The following is a 21,986-nucleotide window of genomic DNA, read 5'->3' as shown; positions in this document are numbered from 1 at the left end:
GCTCAGGTCCCCACTCAAAGTTATTCCTCTTTCTTGTAACGTCAAAGAGGGGTTTCACAATTTGACTGTACCCGGGAATGTGCATCTTCCAAAAGCCCACAAACCCCAGGAAGGATTGTGTCTCCTTCCGGTTAGTGGGTTCCACCATAGTGGCCACTTTATTCACCACATCCATAGGGATGTGGCGTCGGCCATCCTGCCATCGAACTCCCAGGAACTGGATCTCTCTGGCAGGCCCTTTCACTTTGCTTCTCTTAATGGCAAAACCAGCATCCAACAGGATATTAATGATCTTCTCACCCTTCTGGAAGACCTCCTCTGCTGTCTCACCCCATACAATGATGTCATCGATGTACTGTAGATGTTCCGGAGCTCCACCCTTCTCCAGTGCAGTCTGGATGATGCTGTGGCAGATTATAGGGCTGTGCTTCCACCCTTGAGGCAGTCTGTTCCAGTGGTACTGGACTCCTCTCCAGGTGAAGGCAAACTGCGGCCTACATTCTTCTGCAATGGGGATGGAGAAGAAAGCATTAGCAATGTCAATTGTGGCATACCATTTGGCCTCCTTTGTTTCCAGTTCATACTGCAGCTCCAACATGTCAGGCATGGCTGCGCTGATTGGAGGAGTCACTTCGTTCAGGCCTCGGAAATCCACCGTGAGTCTCCACTCCCCTGTCTCCTTTCGCACTGGCCATATCGGGCTGTTGAAGGGCGAGTGGCTCTTGCTGATGACAAGCTGCTGCTCCAGGCGGCGAATCAGCTGCTGTATGGGTAGCAGGGAGTCTCTGTTGGTGCGGTATTGCCTGCGATGAACTACACGAGAAGCAATAGGTAACTTGACATCTTCCACCTTGTGGGTACCAACCACGGAAGGGTCATCTGACAAGCCAGGCATGATAGACAGCTGCTCTTTGTCTGCAGTCTCTACAGCTGCTATGCCAAAAGCCCACTTGTTCCCCTTTGGATCTTTAAAGTACCCTTCCCGGAGAAAGTCGATCCCCAGGATGCAAGGTGCATCAGGGCCAGTTACTATGGAGTGCTTCTCCCACACATTCCCGGTGAGGCTTATCTCAGCCTGCAGCACAGTCAACTCCTGAGACCCCCCTGTGACTCCTGCAATTGTAACAGTTTCTGTCCCCCTGTGGCTGGAGGGGATCAGAGTGCATTGGGCACCGGTGTCTACCAACGCTCTGTACTTCTCGGCTTCAGAAGTGCCAGGCCATTTCACAAACACGTCCCAATATACTCTGTTATCCCTGGCCTCCGCCTGGCTGGAGACAGGGCACCTCTAATTCTGAGCAGTGTGACTGCATGAGGCACATGGACCTGAGTTACTGGCTTCACCACCCCTTGAGCGAGAGCGCTGCCTGCGGGACACTGGGGCAACCCCTCTTCTGGAGGAGTTATTCCCTGTGTTTGTCCCCTGCAGTTCCCTTACCCTGGCCCATAGGGCTGAGGTGGGCTGGCCATGCCATCTATCCATGTTTTCCCCATGGTCACACAGTGTTCTCCAGAGTGACCCCCTGTGTGTACCCTGTCTGCTCTGGGCTGGTCTCCTGCGGGGAGGAGGAGGAGCACGGCGGCGTGTGTTCCTTACAGCTGAGACTTGCACCCATTCTGAAGGTGAAGAGCAGTCATCCTCTGCCTTCTGCATTTCAGAGAAAGAGGCTTTTAGCTCGTTCATTTCTTGGGTGAGGGTCTCTACAGTGGCAATTAAGGTTTTCCTCGACAAACTGTCTTCAAACTGTCTTAGGTCATTCACAAACTCCCTGATTGTGGGAAGGTTGTTGGGGTCTCTGCCCAGCAGCAGTGCTCCCAATGTGGGGGCATATGTGGAAGGGGCACACTGAGTCAGTTTCTTTAAGAGGGCTGGCTTCATGCGGACATCATCAGGGTCCGAGGGCCTCTGGTCGGCTCCATAAATTATCTCTTGAACCGCCATTTGCCTCAGGTATGAAATCCCTTGTTCCATATCTGTCCATCTAAGGGGATGGAAAATCATGTCATCCTTAGTCGGGTACCTGTACCTCACAGCTATCAGAAGCCTGGCCCAAAGTGAGTGGGTACCATCGAGCCTTCCCAGTTCCTTATCCACACCTCCATCCCTCGACAAGGATCCCAGTTGCTTTGCCTCCCTCTGATCTAGGTCCACTGTTTCTGCTCCTGCATCCCAACATTTCAAAAGCCAGGCTAAAAGGGACTGTCCGTTTGCCCTTGCATACTCCTGCCTTATGTGCCTGATTTCCTTTCTGGGCGTGGAGCTGATAAGGATCACTCCATTATCAGGTCCATTTCCAGCTGGTTGCTGTTGCTGGGGGGTGCTGGTTCCCGAAGAGGTCCCTTGCCCTGAATCGGTATCTGCGGGAGGGTTTGCGTTTGATCTTGCTGGCCGCGTCGTAATTGGCGCCAGGTGAAGGGGGCTGGGCTGAGGGGGCAGGGTCCGGGGGGCTGCCCTGGGCGGGACCGGAGGCGGAGTTCGGGGCGGAGCCGTGCTAGGGGCGGTGCCTGCGCTGTCGGAACGGCCTGACCTGTCGCCCAACCCCCGCAGCTGCAGCTCGGGCAGTGAGGACCACCCCTCCCCCTAAGCACCCTAATGGCGGCGCCCACTCGATACTTCCACGTGTCTAAGTTCACCGCTATCTTATTAATTCCCAAACCCAAATTTACACACAGTGAAATAACAGCTATCCAGTACCATTTCTCCCCCAAAATATCTGGAGCTTCTGTGCTCCAATGCATATACTCAGATTGATTCCATGTTCCAGAAACATTTCTAAACACAGTGATATTACTAACAGAATTCAGGAAATAGGCATAGACTCGGGCAGGCAAATGCTTAGAATATTCCCAGAGCATATCAATGACAATCCAGAAGACATGGTAACTTATAAACTTTAACAGCCAGCCCCACAACAGCCATGCAAATGCGTTAATGATTAAGACTTTCAGAATATCCATTTTTTAACTTCCAAATCTTCTCTGAAAGAATTCTTTCTACCTAGCCCCACGTTGAGACGCCAAATAAATTGTCTTGGGTTCAAATGCAGGTTCCCAGAGACTCTTATAAATTTGGTAGACCCAATGACAATTTATAGAATTTATAGAGTTTATAGAGTGCCCTCCCCTCCTCCCCCTCCTTTCCCCAAAAGACAGGGAGAGAGATAAAAGGTAGGGACACCCCCAATAAATCAATCTCACTCGATTTGGAAGTTAAAAAGGAAAAGTTTAACAATAACTTAGAAAAAAAAAAAAAAAGGATTGGAGGTAGGGGAGTTTACAAAGGATAAGGAAGGGAAAACAGCAAAATACAAAACAGGGATGGATACAACCCGAGTGTGTGATGGTGTCTCTGCCTCGTGGCTGGTATGCAGTATCAGTGTGTGTGTGATCATGAACGCAGGTAGAGGAGGAACGAGCAAGAGCAAGAGCGCGAGGAGCAGGAAGTGCTCCTCTTTTATACCGCAGGAAGTGGGGGGAGTGGGCTAACCATCACCTGGAGTGTGGCCCACCCCTGAGGAGGGGCCAAGACCCCTAGGGTCAGGTTCAGGGTCACTCCCCCAGGAGTGTTAACCCTATACAACCCTAAAGAGCACATACCAAAGGGCCTCACTGGCACCAGACAGGGCTTTTAGGCCTGGCTCCAAACAAGGAGAGAAGCAGCAGGGTCCTGTCCATGCTGCAGGCAGTCCTACACCCCCTGATCACCAACAAACAGGAAGCTCTCTTTCTTACCAATATGCCAAAAGCCAGCTCCAGCCTTCAACACTGTCAAGACCTTCTTTTTACAGTCCTCTGCCTTTGTCACAAACAAGCCATGGAAGTCAAGAGAGAGCCTTTCATTCCCTCCAGTTTCTCCTTATTCCATTTGCCCAGCATTGATTTTCTCTTTCTTGACACCAGCAGAGCCTGAAATTATTAATTTATACTTTCTTGTGTCACTTGTGTGCCATAATTACTGTCTGGACAACAGGTGGGCAGAAACGTTCAGGCAGATGAGTTAGTGAGGGGGTGTGAAGAGCAGCAGCCTGGTACCAGGCAGGAGAGGCCTCACTTTTCTGGGTGTCTGGGTTCCCTGGCCTGCAGAGCTGTGTGAGCTCTGACCTGTGGAAAGGCCATAGAATCATAGAATCAACCAGGTTGGAAGGGACCTCCGAGATCATCCAGTCCAACCTATCACCCAGCCCTAGCCAGTCAAGTAGACCATGGCACTTAATACCTCATCCAGGCTTTTCTTGACACCTATCCCACCCAGGGTTCTTGAAGCTGCATTTTGAAAGGATGCTGGGGAGAAAGGCAGCTTGTCTGTGGCACCAGCTGGTGCTGCTTTCGTGCCGAGCACTGTGGCCATCTGAGTCAGGTGCCTTTAAGAACATTGCAGAGTTACAGACCTCCAGCAGCTGGAGGGTCCAGGAGGTCTGCGAGGAAGTGCAACCTTTGCCCTTCATCCTATATTCCTGCATCCCTGTAAGTCTGTCTGCAAAGTCAGATCCTGACCTTTTCCCTTCTTCTCCTCCTGGGAAGGGTGTCCAGGCTCTGATCTGCTGTGTGGCCTGGGCCTGGCCTTGGCCGTGATGCCGCTGGAGCTGCCCAGCTGCAGTTTGTACTGTGTCACAACTGCTTTGGTATGGGGTAGAGAGTGTGAGTGTTATTCTTTTGCCCCTTTTGGAGCAAGAGATCAATCTGTCTACTCATTAAACCATGGCAACACTTTTCATCCCAGTCCTAGGGCTGCAGCTTCTGTCATGTGTGAACAAACAGAGAAGCTCCTCAGGCTGCTGTGCAGCACTGAGGGAAGATGTCTGACCAGTGGTGAGGAGCAGGAGGCTGAGCTGAATAAAAGCTGGGAGTTGAAGGACTCTGCCAGGCACCTGCTTGCCTGTGCTCCACAAACATGGATTCTGTATTTACATTTTCCTCAGGAGGTCATGGATCATCCTCCAGTCCCCATGGCGAGAGGAAGGTCCATGTATGAGCCACATCCCTGGCAACAGGGACAAGAGAGAGAGAGGGTGAGGTGTTACTTGAGGGGCAGTTTGAACAGCACAAGGCAGGCCTGGCTGCAAGACAGCTGCTGTGCGAGCTGCCTTCCAATGCCCTGCACCAGCTCAAACAGAGCAGCTGCCTGCAGGTCACTAATTCCCACGAGCACCCAAGAGAGCCTGCAGCACCTTTGCCAGGTTCACTCTGCTGAAGACTTTCCTTTGCAGGCTGGTGAGCAATGTATCCAGATCAGCTGTGGGGTGTGTCAAGTCTTCTCAGTTTGTACTGGAGTCCTGGCATGGAAGTGCTGTGCTCAGAACTCCGTTTCAGTCTGATTTTAGCCAGGTATGGTAGAGATGGGGTGGGTTACAGGACTTCTCGAGATCTGGTTGCTCCAGCTGGGACCAGGTGCATTTGACTACAGGATAGCTGGACAGGGACGTTTTACAAAGGCATGTAGTGACAGGACAAGAGATGAAGGCTTCCAACTGGAAGAAGTTCCATTTTGGTTTCACATTAGAAATTAATTCATCACCAAGAGGGTGGTGAGGCACTGGACCAGGTTGCCCAGTGTAAGTGTGGTTTAAGTGTGAGGGCAGTGATGGAGAGGATCCGGCCTGAGATCCCTTTTTGAAGAGATGATGGCGAATTAGCTTGAGCAGGCAGAAGTGACTTGTTGCTGAACACAGCATCCCCCCCACAGCCCTGGCAGTGAAGCTGTTTCACTGACACTTCACCTCATGGTGAAGATTTGGATGTCCCCAGAAGGGATGACTACAACTTGCTCATAAAAACAAGGCCTCTGGCAAAGAGGAGGCTGAGGGCAGAGCTCAGTGCTCTCTGCAGCTGCCTGCAGGGAGGGAGCAGTGACCAGGGAGCAGCCTCTGCTCCTTGCTGCCAAGGCACAGCAGCAGAGGCAATGGTTGCAAGGTGCCCCAGGGCAGGTTCAGGCTGCAGCTCAGGAGCTCTTTCTGGACTGGAAGGGTTCTCAAAGCCTTGCCCCAGGCTGCCCAGGGCAGTGCTGCAGTGCCCAGCCCTGGAGGGGTTGCAGCAGCTGTGTCCCTGGTGCTGAGGGGTAGGGTTGAGTGGTGCCCCTGCAGTGCTGGGGGCAGGGCTGGGCTGGCTGAGCTGGCAGGGCTCTGCCTACCAGATTTGTTCTGTGATTCTGTGATACAGAGATTAAGAAATGCAAAACTTACATCTCATCCTCATCCCTGATCCAGTGCTGGAGACTTCAGAACTGTCTCCCAGAAGCATTTGACTGATCAGATCTCTTTCAGCCTGAGAAGGGTCAAAAGCTTCCTGTAAACGTCTTGAAATGACTTTGTCTCCTTGTAAGGACCACTGTAACGAATCAAAGGCATTGTGATCATGTAGCGGTTGCTCCAGCTGCTCTGCTCCGTGCCTGATCCACAGCAGAGTCGGCACCACACAGCCTGCTGTGCTGCACTCCTGCGTCGCTGCCGTGAAATTCAGGCTGAGGGAGCCGAGGGTTAATTCGGGAAAGGCATTCCTCTGGGGACCACTCGTGTCAGAAATTAAAGAGCTGCAAATGAGTGGCCAGAAGTGCAGTGAAGGTGCCAGAACTCTTTGTCCTGCACACAGAAGCTTCTGCCAGAGCTCCACAGTTGGCTATAAAGCACTTAACTGGCCATTAGAGTTCAGGGGACAGGTGAGAACTGGCATTGTAGCTCCTGCCCCCTCCACTTCAGACACTGACACTCAACAGCCAACAACATATGAACCAGAACCTGAGACTCCAATTCTGAAGGACTTATTTTATCACAAGCACCACTGATCCTCTGTATCCTCTATGCTGTCCTGCTCTGGACCCTGTGAGAGGTTTCTCTGCTGCATGGGCACCTCATTTTCTCTGCTAATATGGGCTCTGCACCTGGAGAAAAGGCTCCAGGGAGACCTTTCAGCTAAAAGGAGCTGAGGAGCTGACACTAGCTTTGGAGATAGACTCTTTTAGCAGGACCTGTTGTGACAGGACAAGGAGTGATAGTGCTGAACTAAAGACATTAGGAAAACTTTGCTGCATGAGAGGGATTGGCACAGGCTGGCCAGGGAGGTAGTGGAGTCCCCATTCCTGGAGGTATTCAAGAAACGAGTGGCCATGGCACTTGGGGGCATGGTTTAGTGGCCAAGGTGGTGCTGGGTTGATGGTTGGGAAAAAAACTAACCTTAATGATTCTATGGCTCTTGATAGAGGGAAGAAAAGTGTGCTAGTTTGAAGCAAGCTAGATTGTTTTGGTGAGAAAAACTAGATGATAGGCTGTGAAAGGAAAACAATGGTGATGTCTCCTTCCCTCAGAGTCTCAAGAAGAATGTAAACATTAGATAACTCTCTCGCCACTTTGTCTTCACTTTGGGCTGGGCTTTGGCTGAGCTTCATCTCCTGAACTTCGCCTGCCACTCACCTTTGCTTCTTAACCTCTTGGCTGCACTTCTATTCTTCCTTAGGACTGGGGTATGGTTGAGAGGGGCAGGGGGAAGGTGCAGGGGTGCTTGGGAGCCCCTTCTGGGGACTCAGGTTTCTGGGAGGGGAGTTGTGTTTCTGTGTTACCTTTTCATTTGTATATTTCTATCTATAACTGTATAGACTGTAAATAGCTGATGTATATTGTGCTAGCTGTAAATAAATAGCTTCATTTATATTCCCAGAGCTGGCTGAGTCTATCTAGGCATTTCTAAAGTGGGGGGGGGGGGGGGGGGGGGGGGGGGGGGGTAGCACCCAAACCACCACATATTTAATTTGGCTACCCCAACATGGGGCAAATTCATTTGAGTGACTGTTAATTAACTCTGGGAATCAGAATGAAGCTAATAAAGCAGCTATTGTACTTGGTGGGGGCTCTCATGTGGTCTGGTTTCTGTTTTCTTGCATTCAATTGGATCAAAGCCCAAACTGTTTCTTACTTTCTTAATGTAGCTTATACAAAGGCTAAAGCTAAACTCACAACCGTTTTCTGGTCCTGGGGTGACCTCATTCTTGGGTATACTGGTTTTAATGTCACTGAAAATCTTACCAGTAACATTACATGGCATAACATGCCAAAAATATTACAAGCAATCAAAATACTGCTTTAACTACAGCCCTCATGAGGGTAATTTACCCCTAAACTGAGATGCCGGACCCTTGCAAAGATTTTTATACAAAGCAGACCGTGGCAGGTCTGATGTGTGTCAATTTATGTCTTATAGTTTTGATTTTCATATTAATTCTGGCATTATGTGTGAAAAATTCCAATGCAATACCTGTAACAACTAGGAAAGTTTCTGTTTCAAAACCAAATGGCTCAGTGTCTCAGAAACAGTGTACCAGTGGAAATCAAAACAATAATCCAGGGACAGTTACTATTATACCTCCTTCTCCAGATTCTGGGAAAACTGCCAATGATCCTAACAACAATGACAACAAAGATAATAACACGTCAGGGTTGGCAGGTGTCCCAGGAGCACAGGCAAACACTCAAAATCAGAATGTCCCCTCTACTGATAATACTAACATTAATAACACCAGCCCAGCCAGTTTGAATCCCCAGCCAGACCAGAATCCTGTGAATTCTAAGGCATATCTGAACTCACAGACCCAGGTCAGACCCCCAATGATTCAAACCCTCCAGCAGACACGTCCATGTCTGTTGCTGTGCAGGCCTTTTTGGCACCTGCTAAGGCAAAAGCCAAGACACAGTTTTTGACAAAGTGTGATTCAAAGGAGGATGTAAGAGAGGGGACCTCTGCTGAGCAAGAGGAGGAAGAGGAGGCATTTAGTCTGCGAGACCTGGCGAACAAGCTGAGACCGCAGTACTCAAATGAGAGGAGCGCTGTGAGGTTGGCTGCCGAGAAAGAGGATGGTTCCAATGAGTTTAAGAGTGCTATGAGGAAGGTTCTGTTTCTAGGCCAGGGACAACCAGATCAACAAGAGGAAGAGGAGGAGGATGACATCCAGGACTCCAACGATCCTCTCAGAGAGGTCAGGGAAGTTAGAAAGGAATACTCAAGGGAATCAGGAGAGCCAATCCTAAGCTGGCTGGTGAGATGCTGTAGCATTGGAGCCAATGCCCTGCAGGTAGGAGACAAGTCTGCCAAGCAGCTGGGACCACTCACTCTTGGTAAAGTTAGCTTGTGGACATGCCTCCTGTTGGCTGTGGCTATGAGATATCCTTCCCGAGATGATTTGCCATGGGCTGCCAAGAAGTGGAACACCATTGAGCAGGGAATGAAGCTTCTGAAGGAGTTTGCTGTGAAGGAAATGCTTTATGGAGATCATGGCACACATGAGCCTGATGACATTCCTCTTGGAACAGGTCTCATGAAGAAGCTTATTAAGCTTGCTCCTTCATCCTATGCTAACATCTTGGCAAGCAAGTTTCTATCAAGGGGTGATAATGGAAGGTCTTTCATTGTTGGTGAGTTCACTGACCAGCTCAGGCAGATAGAGGATAGCTTGTCACATTCTGCCATAGTCTCTGCTATAAAAACTCTAGGTACAGAGAAGGATGGCATCAAAGGTAGCATGAAAGAACTGAAGGAGGATCTTAAAAACATTGCAAATCTGGTAAAAGATACCGTCCCTGCATCATCTGAATGGGTGCATGTTTCTGCCATCAGGAACAGACACCCACCTCCTGCAAGGCAATTTCAGCCCAGGAGGAGACAGATTCCACCTAGACAGCAGCAATCACGTGTGTCACTGTGGATAATTCTGCGTGACACATACAGGGAGAACATGAACAAGTGGGATGGTCAACCTACTTCAGCTCTTTCAAAGAGAGTCAGGGAACTGCCATGTTCAGCATTAGGGGTGCCCTGCCTCCAGCCAGGAGGAGGAAAGGGATAGTGGAGAGAACCAAATCTATTGGAATGTATTCATTAGGTGGCCTGGCAGTTCAAGAGTTGGGCAATACAGGGCTTTAGTTGACACAGGTGCTCAGTGTACTTTATTGCCATCCAATTGCAAAGGGACAGAGTCCATATCTATTTTTGGAATCACTGGTGGATCTCAAGAGTTAACTAAGATACAGGCTGAGATCAGTTTAACTTGTAAAGAGTGGAAGACACATACTATTGTAACTGGTCCTGATGCGCCTTGCATTCTGGGAATTCACGTTCTGAGACAAGGTTGTTTCAAAGATCCTAAGGGTCATAAATGGGCATCTGTAGAGATTGAGGATGGTGAATTGAAATTGTCCATTAGACCTGAACTTTCTGATGAATCTGCAGTTGTGGGACACCATGGCATAGAGGATCTGGAAGCGTCAATTGCTACTCAAACTATTCATCACAGACAATACAGAACTAACTGTGACTCTTTGTTGCCCATTCATCAGCTGATCTGTCAATTGGAGGGTCAGGCTGTCATCGAGAAAGCTCATTCACCTTTCAACAGTCCCATCTGGCCTGTGCGTAAACCTACGGGCGACTGGAGACTGACAGTTGACTCTCGTGCCCTCAACGAGGTGACTCCACCCATGAGCGCATCTGTGCCGGACATGCTGGAACTCCAGTACGAGCTGGAATCGAAGGAGGCTAAATGGTATGCAACCATAGACATTGCTAATGCTTTCTTCTCTATTGCCATAGCAAAGGAGTGCAGGCCTCAGTTTGCATTCACCTGGAGAGGAATCCAGTACCAGTTCAATCGTTTGCCTCAGGGGTGGAAACACAGCTCAACCATCTGTCACTCAGTCATCCACAATGCACTGGAGAAAGGTAAAGCTCCAGAGCACATCCAGTACATCGACGACATCATTGTGTGGGGCCAAACTGCTGAGGAAGTCTTCGAGAAAGGTAACAAAATCATTGACATTCTGCTGCAAGCAGGTTTTGCCATTAAGAGAGACAAGGTCAAAGGACCTGCCAAAGAAATTCAGTTTCTGGGAGTGCGGTGGCAGGATGGTCGCCGTTACATTCCTCAGGATGTGATCAACAAAGTCTCCACCATGGCAGTTCCCACCAGTAAGAAGGACACACTTACTTTTCTTGGTGTGGTGGGATTTTGGAGACTACACATTCCTGGTTTCAGTCAGATTGTCAAACCTCTGCACGATGTGACTCGTAAGAGAAACAATTTCGAGTGGGGACCTGAACAACAAGCAGCCTTTGATCAAATTAAGCGAGAAGTAGTCCATGCAGTGGGCTTGGGACCTGTGAGATCTGGTCCGGACATTAAAAACATTCTGTACACAGCTGCCAGTGACAATGGTCCAACTTGGAGCCTTTGGCAGAGAGCTCCAAATGAGACATGTGGTGTCCACTTGGTTTCTGGGGTGTTAGCTACAGAGGTTCAGAGGCAAGTTACACCCCAACAGAGAAAGAGATTCTAGCAGCCTATGAAGGAGTGAAAGCAGCTTCTGAAGTTATTGGAACTGAGTCACAATTGCTTTTAGCTCCTAGACTGCCAGTTCTAAACTGGATATTCAAAGGCAAAGGTTCATCACCACATCATGCCACAGATGCAACCTGGTCTAAATGGATGGCTTTGATAACCCAACGAGCATGAATGGGTAATCTTGACCGACCTGGTCTGGTGGAGGTGATCACCAACTGGCCGGAAGGCACAGACTGTTCCAAACCTCCAGAGGAGAAAATAACTTGTGCTGAGGAAGCTCCTCCCTATGGTGATCTCTCTGATCAGGAAAAGAACTATGTTTTGTTCACAGATGGTTCCTGTCATCTTGTTGGGAACAAGTGAAGATGGAAGTCAGCAGTTTGGAGTCCAACCAGGAGAGTTACCGAAACGAAAGATGGCGAAGGAGAATCCAGTCAGTTTGCTGAGGTAAAAGCTGTTCAACTTGCTCTTGATGTGGCTGAACGTGAGAATTGGCCTATCCTTTACCTCTACACCGACTCGTGGATGGTAGCCAATGCTCTATGGGGTTGGCTGAAGGACTGGAAGAAGCATGGTTGGCAGAGGAAAGGAAAGCCTATTTGGTGTGCTGATCTATGGCAGGACATTGATGCACGGCTGGAGAGAACTCCAGTGAAGGTGCAGCACGTAGATGCACACATGCCTAAGAGCAGAGCCACTGAGGAACATCAACATAACCAGAAGGCAGACCAAGCTGCTAAGATTGCTCAAGCTGATACCAACTCTGAACTTGACATTGACCTTGATTGTAAACACCGAGGTGAGCTGTTCCTAGCTTGGTGGGCCCATGACTCATCTGGACATCAAGGCAGAGATGGAACATACCGATGGGCTCGTGATAGGTCAATTGACTTGTCCATGGACGCTATCACCCAAGTCATCTATGACTGTGACATTTGTGCTGCTATTAAGCAAGCTAAGCGAATCAAGCCCTTATGGTATGGTGAGAGATGGTCAAAGTACAAGTATGGTGAAGCCTGGCAGATTGACTACATCACTTTACCTCGATCTCGTTCTGGCAAGCAGTATGTGCTAACGATGTTAGAGGCCATCACCGGATGGCTGCAAACCTATCCAGTTCCACATGCAACTGCACCTAATACCATTCTTGGCTTGGAGAGACAGATCATGTGGAGACATGGAACTCCAGAGAGAATTGAGTCAGACAATGGCACTCATTTCAAGAACAATCTTGTGAAAAACTGGGCCAAAGAGCACGGAGTTGAGTGGATCTATCACATACCCTACTATGCACCAGCTGCAGGGAAGATTGAGTGCTACAACGGGTTGCTGAAAACCACCCTAAAAGCCATGGGGGGTGGAACTCTGAAAAACTGGGACAAACATTTAGCACAAGCTACCTGGTTGGTAGTGTATTCCACAGAGAAATCTAACCTTAGCTGAGAGAGTCTAAACTCAGAGTGTATAATACAAGCTGTTAGGAGTTTTCTGTTCTAGGTACCATTGGCATCGAACACTGAAAGAATCAACGAAAGAATCTACAGTACATGAGCACAAACCCAACGTCACCTGGGAGTCCCTGTTCTTGTCTCATCTGTGAGGAGACAAACTGTTCTGAGCTTTTGAATCACCTACATCTGAGATAGCTGGAATGAAGTGTGAACTGAAATTGTAATATTCATTAGTGTAAATATTGGTTTAGATTAGATCAGTTCTTAGCAATACTCTGAGCAAAGTAGACAGGGGTGGATTGTGCTAGTTTGAAGCAGGGTAGTATGTTTTGGTGTGAGAAAGTAGATAATAGGCTGTGAAAGGAAAACAATGGTGATGTCTCCTTCCCTCAGAGTCTCACTGAAGAAGAATGTAAACATTAGATAACACTTTCGCCATTTTGTCTTCACTTTCGGGCTGGGCTCTGGCTGAGCTGCATCTCCCTAACCTCTCCTGCCACTCACCTTTGCTTCTTAACCTCTTGGCTGTACCTCTATTCTTCCTTAGGACTGGGGTAAGGTTGAGAGGGGCAGAGGAAGGTGCAGGGGTGGTTGAGAGCCCCTCCTGGGGACTCAGGTTTCTGGGAGGGGAGTTGTGTTTCTGTATTACCTTTTCATTTGTATATTTCTGTCTATAACTGTACATACTGTAAATAGCTGCTTGTACATTGTGCTGCTGTAAATAAATAGCTTCATTTATATTCCCAGAGTCCAGCTGAGTCTAGCTGGGTATTTCTAAAAAGTGTGGGGGGCGGGGTACATCCAAACCACCACACAAAGTTTGACACTGGAGGTGGTGAAATGCTGGCCCACATTCCCTGTAGAGGTGGGAGCTGCCCCATTCCGGGAATCATTCCAGGGCAGGTTGTCTGAGACTCTGAGCTACCTGATCTAGTTGCACATGTCCCTGCTGACTGCATAGGGGCTGGACTGGATGAGATTTAAAGGTCCCTTCAGGTACCTAGACACAGCTCTTTCAACAGAACTAGACTATCTCTTGTCCAGTTCCTCTGCTCTGCTTCAGATCTTCTCTCTCTTTGAGTTTAGGACTGACTGTGCTCTGGGGCAGAGCATGACCAACACTGATGACAAGCACTGCAGGGGCACCACTCAACCCTACCCCTCAGCACCAGGGACACAGCTGCTGCAACCCCTCCAGGGCTGGGCACTGCAGCACTGCCCTGGGCAGCCTGGGCCAAGGCTTTGAGAACCCTTCCAGGCCACAGAGAGTTCCTGAGTTGCAGCCTGAGCCTGCCCTGGGGCACCTTGCAACCATTGCCTCTGCTGCTGTGCCTTGGCACCAAGGAGCAGAGGCTGCCCCTGGTCACTGCCCCCTCCCTGCAGGCAGCTGCTCTGCCCTCAGTCTCCTCTGCTGCAGCCTGCACACCCCCAGCTCCCTCAGCCCCTCCTTGCCCCTAGGTGCTCCAGGCCCTTCTCCAGCCTGGCTGCCCTGCTCTGCACAGGCTGCAGCCCCTCAGTGTCCTTCCTGCAGTCCAGCCCCCAGAGTTGGACAGAGAATCCCCACTGAATCAGAGACAATGATAAGAGCTACTCTTATCCATGATATATTCCTTCCAACTCATTCCATGGTTGTGGATAAACAGAGGAAATAAAAAAAGCTTATGCTGGCCCTTCTGGTCTTGTGCACTTCAAGTCTGAGAGCCCTCAGCTGGGCTCCTTTTGAAGCCTGGTGGGATCCTGTGCTACATCTTATGAGGTGTGACCTGAACAGCAGAGCTCACACTGCTTCCTGCCCGGTCTGTCTGGGCTGCCCACTGATGCAGCTGTGACAGCAGAAAGCCAGCTGTGCTGTGCATATCTTAAAATGTCTGTGTGAGGTCTCTGAGGCATTCCCTGACATGAAAATGGCAACATCCCCAAAGAAAGAGAGGAGCTTCTGGGAGTGCAGGCACAGCAATGGTCACTGATGTGCAGCACCTATTTGTCCTCCACAGTCTCCAGGGGGTTTGGGGTTTTTTAGTGTATTTTGGGGTTTGTATTTGGTGTTTTTTGGTTCACAGGATCATAGAAGCACAGAGTGACTTGAGTTAGAAGGGACCTTTCTAGCTCTACTCGTCCAGCTGCAATTCAGCCAGCAGGGACATCTTCTGGCAGGACATGGCAGCCCATGTAAGAAACCCACACTAGAGCAGTTAGTGAAGACCTGCAGCTTGTGGGAAGGATTTATGTTGGAGTATCACAGGATCACAGCATGGCAGGGGTTGGAAGAGACCTCCAGAGAGCTGCCAGCCCAAACCCTGCCAGGGCAGGGGCACCCAGGGCAGGGCACACACAGCACAGCCAGGGGGGCTTGGCAAGGCTCCAGAGCAGGAGACTCCACAGCCTCTCTGGGCAGCCTGCTCCAGGCTCCAGCACCCTCCCAGGGACAAAGCTTCCCCTCCTCTTCCCTGGCACCTCCTCTGCTCCAGCTGCCACCCAGTGCCCCTTCTGCTGCCCTTGGCCACCCCTGGGCACAGCCTGCCTGCAGCCTGCCCACACTGCCCTGCACATCTGTGGCACAGCACTGAGGGCAGCCCTCAGGCTGCTCTGCTGCCAGCTGCCAGCCCCAGCTGCCTCAGCCTGGCCCCACAGGAGCTGTTCAGTGCCTGCAGCAGCTTGGGGGCTCTGGGCTGGGCTCTCTGCACCACTTCCTGAGCTCCTTCTGCAGCTGAGGGGCCCAGAGCTGGGCACCAGATTGCAGCTGTGGCCTGAGCAGGGCAGAGCAGAGGGGCAGGAGAACCTCTCTGACCTGCTCCCCACAGCCCTTCTGCTCCAGCCCAGGATGCCCTTGGCCTTTCTGGCCACCAGGGCACACTTGTGTGTCACAGGCACCCTTCTGCCCACCAGCACCCCCAGGTCCGTCTGCTCTCCAACAATTCAGTCCCCAGTCTGTCTTGGTCCCTGAGGTTGTTCTTCCCCAGGTGCCAGACTCTGCCCTTGCCCTTGTTGGGTTTCATTCCATTTCTGCCCACCCAGCTCTGCAGCTTGGCCAGGTGTAGCTGAATGGCAGCACATCCTGAGGGCTGCCTCCGCTGCTCCCAGTTTGGTGTTGTGATGGTTTGGGTGTTACCTGCCCCCCCACTCTCATGAAATCACCCAGATTAGGCTCAGCCAAACTGGGAATTAAGGCTGAAGCTACAGTTAGAGCTCAGCACAGATACAGGCAGATATGCACAGATAGATACAGTAACACACAAATCAAAGTAACACAGAAATACAAACCCCCTCCCAGAAACAGAGTCCCCAGGAGGGCTCCCACCCCAAACCCCCTTCCCCTCCCTCTTTCCCTCCCATCAGAAAGAACCAGAGCAAATCACATATATCTCAGGTGATAAATGTGGAGACCTGAGGTGAGATGTCAGAAAAAGATGGCAAGGAGGCTAGAGGCAAAAGGGGTTAGGTGGACTGGAGAGCTAAAGGCAGAGTCAGTCAGAGAGCAGAGCGCCAGAAGGAAGGCAGAGCCAGCAGAGCTGAGCAGGGTGTGAGGAGTGCCTGCCCTGGCTGTGTCTGGGCTGCTGTGCTTTCAGCAGAAGAATGCTGATGCAGGGCACAGGTTGGTTTTTTCTTTCTTCTCACAGCTAAGGATTTGATTTCTCTCAGTAAAAATCAGCCTCAAACCAGCACAGGTGCCATCAGCAAACGTGCTGGCAGTGCCATCTGTGACCTCAGCCAGGTCCTTGATGAATAGACTGAACAGAACTGATGCCAGTACTGACCCCTGAGGGACTCCACTAGACGCAGGCCTCCAGCTGGGCTGTTCCATTGACCACACCTCTCCGGCTTCCTCCCTTCAGACATTTCCCATCCACTTTTCTCCCAAATCATCCACCCCTCACTGCCTCAGTATAGTCGAGGGGATGCTGTGACAGATGCTGTCAGCTTTGGAGCAGTTCCTGAAGGACTGTACCCCATGGAGGGACACGAGCCTAGAGCAGGGAAAAGTTGTGGAAAATCCTCCCCCCGAGGTGAAAGGAGACAATGTGTGAGGAGCTGAGTGCAACCCCCAACCTTCATCCTCCTGAGTGGCTGGGAGAGGAGAGGTAGAGATAACTGGGAGTGACAGAGTGGCTTTGGTGGGACCCTGCTGTCCAGCCAAGGTCAGTGCACCACAACAGGAAGCTAAGACATCAAAGAGCAGTCGTAACTGCCTTTGCCCCTTCCTGCCGACAAGGGTGATGTGGTAGGAGGACAGGCTGAAGGCTCAGACTGGAGAGGCACACTCAGGTCAGAGCCATATCAGCCTCTCAGAAGAGCTGTGTCTAACCCAGGTGTGAGATGTGGCAAAAATTCAGGGCTGTGCTCTTAGCACTTAGCTTGAGGGAGGCTACAATTAACCTCTAGCCTGACCTTCTGTCTGCTTTAGAAACGTTGTTCCTGGAGGCATGAAGAGTTAGAGTGGCTCTCTCTTTCCCAGGAACAGATAACTTCAGTGAGAGGATCCTCCAGGAAGGATTTCTCTGGGTTTGCTACTTCTCCTTCAAGGCCTTCTGCCAACAGGTCTCATGTTCAATGCCTAGAAGATTAAAGCAAACATTGCCCACTCGCTGCCTTGCCAGCCTCTCTCTCTGCATGCTGCTAGGGCTCTGGGAGCAGTCCTGGAGCGCAGCTGAGCATGGTGCTGCTCAGCAGAAGCAGACACCTCTCCTGAGGAGGCAGCTGAGCCCCACACAGGTGAGCAGTGCTCCCAGCCGGGCTCTCTGGGGCTGCTGAGCACAGATGCCTCAGGACAGAGACTGGACCAAACCACAGGGACAACCTTCTCAGCCCAGCAACAGGGGCTGCTGCCTTTGCCCTTTCCTTCAGTTCCTGAGTCAAACCTCAGAGGCCTTCTGCTCAGCACCTTCTGAGCTGTCAATACATCACGTGTGATTGTGTGATTGCTGTCAGCTCTAAAGATGGCCCAGGCTGGGGCTGGCTGCATGGCTCAGAGCTGCAGATGGGGGGGATGGACAAATCCCCTGGCAACAGCCCAGAGGGAATGACCCAGGTGCAGACTCTCAAGACATAAAAGGAATCATCAGGTTAACTGATGTAGGAAGGATCTTCAGCAAGTCTCTGGTCTAAACCACTTCAAGAACATGTCCAACAAGGATCAGTTAGTCAGGATTTGAGCATCTGTGTTTCAACTGTTTCCAGAGATTACAGCATCCAAGCATGGTGGGGGTGGAAGGGACCTTTGGAGATCACCCAGCCCAATCCCCTGCTCCAGCAGGGCACCCACAGCAGCATTGTGCTGAGGTCACCACAGCAGCTTGCCCAGGAGCATAATAGCCAGAGGGGTTTGGAAGCTCTCCACAGAAGGAGACTCCACAACCTCTCTGGGCAGCCTGCTCCAGGCCTCCAGCACCCTCAGCGGAGGTGAGAGATGACATTTGTGAGATAAGCCTGTAGGTGAGATGAGCTATGTCAATGGGTTTTGGTCACTCTTCAACCATTTGTCCACCCTTACTTGAGGCAATTTTCTTAAGTGTGGTTTGAATTTCCTGTGCTCCTGCTTGTGTCCTGTGCGTGCTCTGCTCCTGCCCCTGTGCATTGCTGAGAAAAGTCTCTGCACTTTTCAATTAGAGAGGTGAAGGTAGGAATAAAATCTTCTATTCACTTCATCTTCCCTTGAGTATCTTCCAGCTGTACAGCCCCTGGCCACTCTCATGCCTCCACTGGGCTGGTGCCTGTGGCTATCACTGAGGACCTCCCAAGTGGGATGACCACAGTAGATGAGTGTCACCAGAGCCAGAAGCAAGCAGAGTCTAATCCCCGCATTTGTGCCTGCAAATACCCCCCATATGCACAGCTCAAAGTGAACTGGGATCTATGGGACACACAGCAAAACCTGTGGGAGAATTCTCCCGCAGCAGGACATGAGCTGTAAACATGAGAACTTGTGCTGGGAGATGTCTTTGAGCTGGGATCTACAATGAGCAACCCACGCACACCTGCAGGGGGCTAGGCCTGCCAGCTCCCTGGGGTAGACACTGCGGGTTGTTTCTGGCACTGGTATCTGCACCTTGCACGTGGCTCTGGGCCAATCTGTACTGTCCACTTGTGTCAGCCCCAAGCTGATTGTATACACCTCCTCTGAGCACTATAGAAGAGGCCTCACTACCCTAATGAAGCGTACTGCTGCACAGAAGCTGCTGGGTGGTCGTCAGTGCCCCGAGCTCACCTCTCCCCAGCCTCCGGACTCCGAAAGAAAACGTGGTGCCTACCACAGCTAAGATCTGGACTCTCTCAAGGACTCCCACTAGGAGCTGTTGTCTCAGCTCACAGCTGAAGAGAACCCTCAGAGAGCCCTAACCCTGACCCTAATATCAAGGCAGATGTCAGAGGTGCTTACAGCCTGAGCAGGAGTCTGTGCCTCTAGTCAGTAGAGACCACCTAGGGTGAGTGGGGAGCTGGATCAGCTGCCCAGAGGAGAGGTGGCAGAGCACAGGCCCTCTCCTCCTCTGTATCCTAGGAGAGTGCCCTAGGAAAAGAAGAGGGTCCCAAGTACCCTGTGGTGTCTTCCAGGCCTGGGAGTAGAGAGCAAGAATCAGGCAATGCAAGAGGAGGGAAGAAGCCATGTGGGTGGCAGGAGGGTCTGCAGTTGAGGCATGGGAGCTGGGACCCTGGCTGGGTGGAGTGGAATGAGACAGAGAAGGGCATGGGTAGGGCTGGGAGGTGCAGAGGGTGAGGAGGAGCTGGAGGGGTGGAAGCCTGTGTGCCCGGGGAGTGAGTGGCACAGAGCAGCTCACCTCCCAGAGCAGATTCTGTGAATCCAGGAGCAGAGAGAAGATTTCCCTGGGTTAGTGCAGGGATTTACAAGCAGAGTGACACGGGGCCGAGCACACAGCCGCCGTGGCAGCCGCTAATGGAGATGAATGACAAAGACATTTAACGAATTAAAAGATGATGAAGTGTTGCTGACAAAGCAAACACCCACACGTGGTGCAGGCTGTCACCGAGCTGTGACACAGCAGCCTCTGACGAAGGCTGTGCTGGATCAGTCACAGCTCTCTGAGGGCTCAGCAGCCCCCATCCTCAGGGCTGCGTGGAGTAAAGGCTGGTCACAGCCCAGAGGGGTGGGCTCAAGGCTGGTGATGGGAGTTGAACTAACATGGGTTGCTCACTGCTGAAGACCATCCATAGAGTCACAGAATTCACAGAATACCAGGCTGGAAGGGACCTCAAGGATCATCCAGCCCAACCTGCTGGCAGGGACATGGTAAGAATATCACAGAATTCCAGAATCCCTCAGTCACAGAGCACAGCCAGTGGGCAGAGTCCTGCCAGCTCAGCCAGCCCAGCCCTGCCCCCAGCACTGCAGGGGCACCACTCAACCCTACCCCTCAGCACCAGGGAAACAGCTGCTGCAACCCCTCCAGGGCTGGGCACTGCAGCACTGCCCTGGGCAGCCTGGGCCAAGCTTTGAGAACCCTTCCAGGCCACAAAGAGTTCCTGAGCTGCAGCCTGAGCCTGCCCTGGGGCACCTTGCAACCATTGCCTCTGCTGCTGTGCCTTGGCAGCAAGGAGCAGAGGCTGCCCCCTGCTCCCTGCCCCCTCCCTGCAGGCAGCTGCAGAGAGCAAGGAGCTCTGCCCTCATCCTCCTCTTAACTGATCTGGGCCAGCACCCTGACACGCTGGGCCTTGAACTTGTCCAATAAAGGGGAACCCAGCACCCCCCAGGGCAGTTAATTCCAATGTGCAATAGTTCAAATGGTGATTTTTCTTTTCTGGCATCCAGTGGGAATCTCCCAGCAGCAGCTTGTGCCCATCAGCCCTTGTCTTTGTCATGGACCACCTATACAAAGGGAGTCTCCCTCCTCACAGCATCTGCCCTTTGTGTGCTTCAACATGGTTATGAGGCCTCCCCTAAGCCTTCTCTTCTCAAGGCAGGACAACCCCAGCTCTCTCAACACTTCTTCATATGCCAGGGCTGCCAGTCCTCTGATCACTTGTAAGAGTGACATCTTTATCCCTGCTGGTGACATCCTTAGTAATGCAACCCAGCATCCTGTTGGCTTTCCTTGTCTCTTGCAGCTCATTTTTCACTCACCTTGAACCTTTTGTCGACCAAGACCCCCACAGGTCCCTCTCCACAGTGCTGCCCTCCAGGCAGGTGGCTCCCAACCTGAGCTGCATTCCTGTGTTTCCAGGTGCAAGACCTTCAACTTGGCCTCATTAAACTTCATGCAGCTCCTGCTTGCCCACTCCACCAGCCTGCCAAGGTCTTCCTGGAGGGTGGCTGTCCCTTTTGGGGTGTCAGCATCTCCAGTTAATTTTGCCATTAGCAAACTTCATCAGGGTGCTCCTAATTGCAATATCTAAATCATTAATGAACATACTAAACAGCACTGGGCCCAGTATTGATTCCCCAGAGATCCCACTAGTGGCAGGTTGCCAGTCTGAGCAGGAGCTCTTTATCAGCACCCACTCAGCTTGTTCTTCTCAGGCATTGTGCTTCTTGTGCTGAGATATTCAAACTTCTGTTGTCTGTCAAGCTAGAAGATCAGAGATGGGAAGAGCAGATTCTCTGATCCATGCTTGACTTTGAACTTTCATCTGGGAGCTCCCTGCTGAGCAGTGTTGTTGTTGAGACCCAGCAACAAGCAGCAAGAAAGATAATTTGTTCATAGAATGATGGAATCACATGATGGAAGGGTCTGTTAAAGCTCATCCAGTCCAACCCCCTGCACCAAGCAGGGACATCCCCAAGCAGAGCAGTTTGCTCAGAGCCCCAGACAACCTGACCTGCACTGGTGCCAGCCATGGGACAGCTCCCACCTCTCTGTGCAGCCTGGGCCTGGCTGTCCCCAGCCCCAGCGTCAAATGTTTCTCCTTTCTTTCCATTTTAAATCTCCGTCTTTTAGTTTCAAACCATCACCCCTTGTCCTGGCACAACAGGCCCTGCTCAAAACTCTGTCCCCAGATTTCTTAGAGCCCATTTTAAGTGCTGAAAGGCCACCAAAAGGTTCCTCCTGGAGCCTTCTCTTCTCCAGGCTGAGTAAACCCAACTCTCTCAGCCGTGACTTGGCCAGGTCTAGGGATTTAGAACTGGGTTGTCCTGGACTTCAGCATTAAAGATAAAACAGGTTTGGTGCTTGGATTGAGTTGCTGTAGGCTCAACAGCTCAGAGTAAGCTCAGGGGTGGCTGCCCACTGGTTGTGCTGTGGCTTGGTGCAAGGCTGCACTGCAATCACACT

The sequence above is a fragment of the Pogoniulus pusillus genome, chromosome 30 (genome assembly GCF_015220805.1).
Source record: "Pogoniulus pusillus isolate bPogPus1 chromosome 30, bPogPus1.pri, whole genome shotgun sequence".
Classification (NCBI taxonomy): domain Eukaryota; kingdom Metazoa; phylum Chordata; class Aves; order Piciformes; family Lybiidae; genus Pogoniulus; species Pogoniulus pusillus.
Note: the sequence above shows the minus strand (reverse complement) of the source record.